Genomic DNA, 5,505 nt, shown 5'->3' on the forward strand with positions numbered 1-5,505 from the left:
TTTGAATGTGTCTGACATTGCAAAGCGCACATTGCAAGAACAACGACCTAAAGTAAATAGAAATAAGAGGTCCTGATTATACTGGATAAATGTTATTTAGTAAAACAAAATTCCAGCCACGATATACTATACTATAACCATATTATACAAATAATAAAATTTTATATTTAAGTTAATTCAATGTTCTATTCTGTAGGTCTATTTTCCCAGTTTTTTTATATTTCAATTTGTATGTCTTAAATGTAATTTTTTTTATAACAACAATAAACCGATACAAACAAAAGCTATATAACAGTTCATTCTTTGTACAAATAAAATCGTTAGCTAGTGAACTTAATTAGCTAGTCTAAATAATATATATATTTTTACAAGCCCTTGAGCTGTTGTTAGTGCTTGTTTGGCCAGTCATTTTCCTTGCCGTTTTCCCCGACGCATTTATTATCATTAGTCTAGTTCTGCCGGTGCGGTGTTTCTTATCCCCACCCCCGTTAAAACGGCATATTCAGAGGCTCACCCGCGAGAGGTTGTGCGCGCGCGGTCTACTACACAGCTAAAACATATTTGTATATTATTCAATTCAATTCAATTCAATTTTATTTATATAGCGCTTTTAACAATGGTCATTGTCCCAAAGCAGCTTCACAAAAAAAAAAAAAAAATTAAAGATTTTTTTTTTTTTTTTAGAAAAGAAAAGAAAAGAAAATATTTGGAAGTGTGTATGTGTGAGAAAAATGTGTCTAGATAATAATGAAATGAATGAATAATGAATGAAATGTCTCTGATGAGCAAGCCAAGGGTGACGGCGACAGTGGCAAGGAAAAACTCCCTGAGATGGCAATAGGAAGAAACCTTGAGAGGAACCAGACTCAACAGGGAACCCATCCTCATCTGGGTGATAACAGATAGAAATAACATCAAGTGTGTTGTGCAGGTGAAAGTTCAATATATCAGAAGTTGTGTAGATTCAGTTCAGCAGTAGGTGCAGAGGGCAGATGGGGTCAGGATCACTGGAAGCACAGGAGCAGGATGTGTAGCTCCAGCCATCATAAAGCAGAATCTAGCTGGAGCAGGTCCTTCTCAAGATGCCTTAGAAACCTCGCAGGGTTGGCCTTTGTCTACTGAAGCTGGCACAATCTTCAGATGTCTCAGGATGGGTAGAAAAATACAGAAAAGATGGAGAGAATTAGCGTAGTTGCCATTCAGGATAGGTGTACTGGAGTATGAGGTTATGGGATGAGTTACGTGTATGCCAGATTAAAGAGATGCGTCTTGAGCCTACTTTTGAATTGGGAAACCGTGTCTGCTCCCTGAACAGTGTCTGGAAGGCTATTCCAAAGCTTTGGAGCCAAATATGAAAATGCCCTGCCCCCTTTTGTAGATTTTAAAATTCTGGGAATTACCAGAAGTCCGGAGTTTTGTGATCTTAAGGGACGTGGTGGATTATAGCATATCAAAAGACTGGTTAGGTATGAGGGAGCTAGACCATTTAAAGCCTTGTATGTAAGTAGTACTATTTTGTTATTAATTCTAAATTGAACAGGTAGCCAGTGCAGGGATGATAATATTGGGGTTATATGATCATATTTTCTGGATCTAGTGAGAACCCTGGCGGCTGCATTTTGGACTAACTGTAGCTTGTTTATTGAGGATGCAGGACAACCACCTAGTAATGCATTACAATAGTCCAGTCTGGAGGTCATGAATGCATGAACTAGCTTTTCTGCATCAGATACGGATAGGATACTCCTAAGTTTGGCAATATTTCTAAGATGGAAAAAGGCTGTTTTTGTGATATTGGAAATATGATTTTTAAAAGACAAGTTACTGTCTAATATCACGCCCAGGTCTTTTACTGTTGAGCTAGTAGTAACAGTACATCCTTCTAAACGCAGGCTGAATTGTGAAAGCTGTTGTGTGCTGGTTTTTGGGCCGATGAGCAATATCTCTGTCTTATCTGAATTTAGTAAAAGAAAGTTATTGGTCATCCAATCTTTTATGTCCTGGACACACTCTGTTAATCTAGACAACTTGGGTATTTCATCTGGTTTTGTTGAGATGTATAATTGGGTATCATCAGCATAACAATGGAAACTAATCCCATGCCTTCTAATGATGTTTCCCAGGGGAAGCATGTAAATTGAGAACAGGAGAGGTCCTAAAACTGACCCTTGTGGGACCCCATATTTCACTGGCATTACATCAGACGGTACTCCATTTAGATCTACAAAATGGTATCGATCAGACAGGTATGATCTAAACCATTTTAATGCCTGCCCCTGAATACCTATATGATTTTGTAGGCGGTCTATGAGAATATTATGATCTATGGTGTCAAATGCAGCACTTAGATCAAGTAAGACTAGTATTGAGATGCAGCCTTGGTCTGAAGCTAAAAACAAGTCGTTTGCAATCTTAACTAGTGCAGTTTCTGTACTATGATGGGGCCTGAAACCTGACTGAAATTCTTCTAGGATGTTGTTTTCCTGCAAGAATGTGCATATTTGAGCTGATACTACTTTTTCTAATATTTTTGATATAAACGGAAGGTTTGAAATCGGTCTATAATTTGTTATTTCATTCGCGTCCAAATTAGATTTTTTAAGAAGCGGCTTAATAACTGCCAGCTTCAAAGGTTTAGGGACGTGACCTAGATATAATGAAGAATTAATAATGTTTAGAAGTGGCTCTTCAACTGTAAGCATCACTTCTTTTAAAAATCTGGTTGGTATTGGGTCTAACAGGCACGTTGTTGATTTAGCTGAGGTGATAAGTTTATACAGCTCTTCCTGTCCTATACCTGTAAAGCACTGAAAATCTAAATGTTAAGCTCTAGGCTGAACTAGATCATGAGATGCTATTAGAGGTTGAACCTCTGTTATTTTCTTCCTTATGCTATCGATTTTTTCATTAAAGAAGTCCATAAAATCTTCACTACTAAAATGTTGTGGAGTACTCTCTGCAGGCATCTTAGGTTTTGTTAGGCAGGCTACTGTACTAAATAAGAACTTGGGATTGTTTTGGTTTCTTGCTATCAGTTGGCTAAGATGCTCGGTCCTAGCGTTTTTTAGAGCCCGTCTATAGCTGCACATACTGTCTTTAAACGCAATTCGAAAAACTTCTAATTTAGTTTTTCTCCATTTTCGCTCAAGGTTACGGGTTGCTCTCTTTAGGGCGCGAGTATGACTATTGTACCAAGGAGCAAGTGTTTTATCTCTGACTTTTTTGAATCTGATGGGAGCAACAGTGTCTAATGTACTGCTAAAAATAGTACCCATGCTGCTGGTCACTTCGTCTAGATCGTCTGCATTTAGGGGTCTAATAAGAATTTGGGACAGATCCGGTAGATTACTTGTGAATCTGTCTTTAGTAGTCGGATTCATATTTCTAACAAATCGATAACGTGGAGAGACACAGCTAATCTGTTCTACGGGTAGAGTATATATCAGGAGGTGATGATCTGTGATATCATCACTTTGAGTTAAAATCTCTATATTAGTGACATCTATACCATGAGATATAATTAAATCTAGTGTATGATTACAGCGGTGAGTTGATCTATTTATATTTTGTTTAACCCCAAAGGAATTTAGTAAGTCCATAAATGCGAGGGCTAAAGTGTCGTTAGCATCATCTACATGAATGTTAAAGTCACCTACTATCAACACTTTGTCAGAGTTAACAATTAGGTCTGATAGCAGATGTCCAAATTCTTTAAGAAAATCGGCATATGGCCCTGGGGGTCTGTACACGGTGGCCAGAGTAAAATATAGCACGGGTTTATTATGTATTTCATTAAGTGCAACATTGATGACGAGCACTTCAAATGAGTTAAACCTGGGCCTTATTTTCTGAGTAACAGTGAGGATAGAAAGTGACTGAGATAGGAAGGCAGCTCACATCGGCGTGCGTTTCGCACAGCGCCGCAAAGACAGCGCTTACTTAACACGTATAAATGTGTATTTGTTATATTTCTGGGAAAGAGAAATCTCTTATAAATCTCTCATATCGGCGCGCGTTCATCTGACATCAAAACTCGGCAAAGTGAAAGAGCGCACGCGCGCGCCGCGGGTTCACGCGAACATTTTACATTCACTAAAAGATTAATTCACAACCACATTTCGGCCATTCACACACATGCATTGTGCTATGTTGTTTGTACACACTTTTACTTTTTTCCTTTCTAATCTCCCCTTTGATCAAAATGCTCCCGATATGAGCCGACTCGAGCAGCTTCGTTTCATAAAGAGAGGGAACATAGACTTGATTAAACACTGCATTTTTTTAAGTGAAAGCGCTCGATGTGAGCAGCTTTAATTATTAATAATTAAATAATTATTAAATGGTGGACATAAACAGCAAAAAGGACAATATTATTTTACTTTTTATTATTATTATCATGTTATTGAATGATCATTTGAAACTGAAGCGCTCCTTGTAAACTCATGCCACGAGTCATTTTATCATACAAACATTATAACGTTGTGCTCGGACCACTAAGCGTCTGTGAATTCCAAAATTGACTTTTTTACCGTTTTTTAATCACTGGAATGGAAGAGATAGAAAGTTTCCTTATCATAACACGCCTTGTATTGTTTTTAATCGCTCGATACACAACCATCTGAAATAAAGCGTCTCACATCGGCATCGGCGTGCGTTTCGCACAGCGCCACAAAGACAGTGCTTATTTAACACGTATAAATGTGTGTTTGTTATATTTTACTAAAAGGCTTATACACAACCACATTTTAGCCATTCACACACATGCATTGTGCTGTGTTGTTGTTACACACTTTCACTTTTCATCTCCACTCTGATCAAAATGCTCCCGATATGAGCCGACACAAACAGCTTCGAAAAATCAGATTATTCATCTATCCTAAAGAGAGGCAACATATATATTTGCTGATTAAACACTGCATTTTTTTAAGTGAAAGCGCGCGATGTGAGCAGCTTTAATTATTAATAATTAAATAATTATTCAATGCATAAACAGCTAAAATCAAGATGATTATTATTCTTTAGATTATTATTATCATGTTCTTTTGCTGTTTGTGTTCAGCCTTAAATGATTATTCGAAACTGAAGCGCCTCTTGTAGATTCATGCCACGAGTCATTTTATCATATAAAGATCATTACGTTGTGCTCGGACCACTGACTCCAAAATTGACATTTTTACCGTTAAAATAAAAAAGTTTTTACAAGCACTTGAGCTGTTGTTTGTGCTACAGTAGTTGATCAATTGGAATGGTTATTACCGTCGCGCTCACCGCCGCGTGAAAACGTCAGCGGCCAAAATAAATTAGTTGCATTTCAAAGTCATTCGTAAAATGGCCGCCAGGTGGCGCAAAGTGACATTTTCGCTCGTTGCCGTAAATACAACAGTGACCGTTATACAGCGTATCTCTGTATCTGTTTATTGTTATTTAAGTTCTGGATTATTTCAGGTACTTTAAACACATTGTTGGGTTGCTCATGTTGGCTTATATGAGATGTAGTTTACAAAT

This window comes from Clarias gariepinus, chromosome 12, assembly GCF_024256425.1.
Source record: "Clarias gariepinus isolate MV-2021 ecotype Netherlands chromosome 12, CGAR_prim_01v2, whole genome shotgun sequence".
NCBI lineage: Eukaryota > Metazoa > Chordata > Actinopteri > Siluriformes > Clariidae > Clarias > Clarias gariepinus.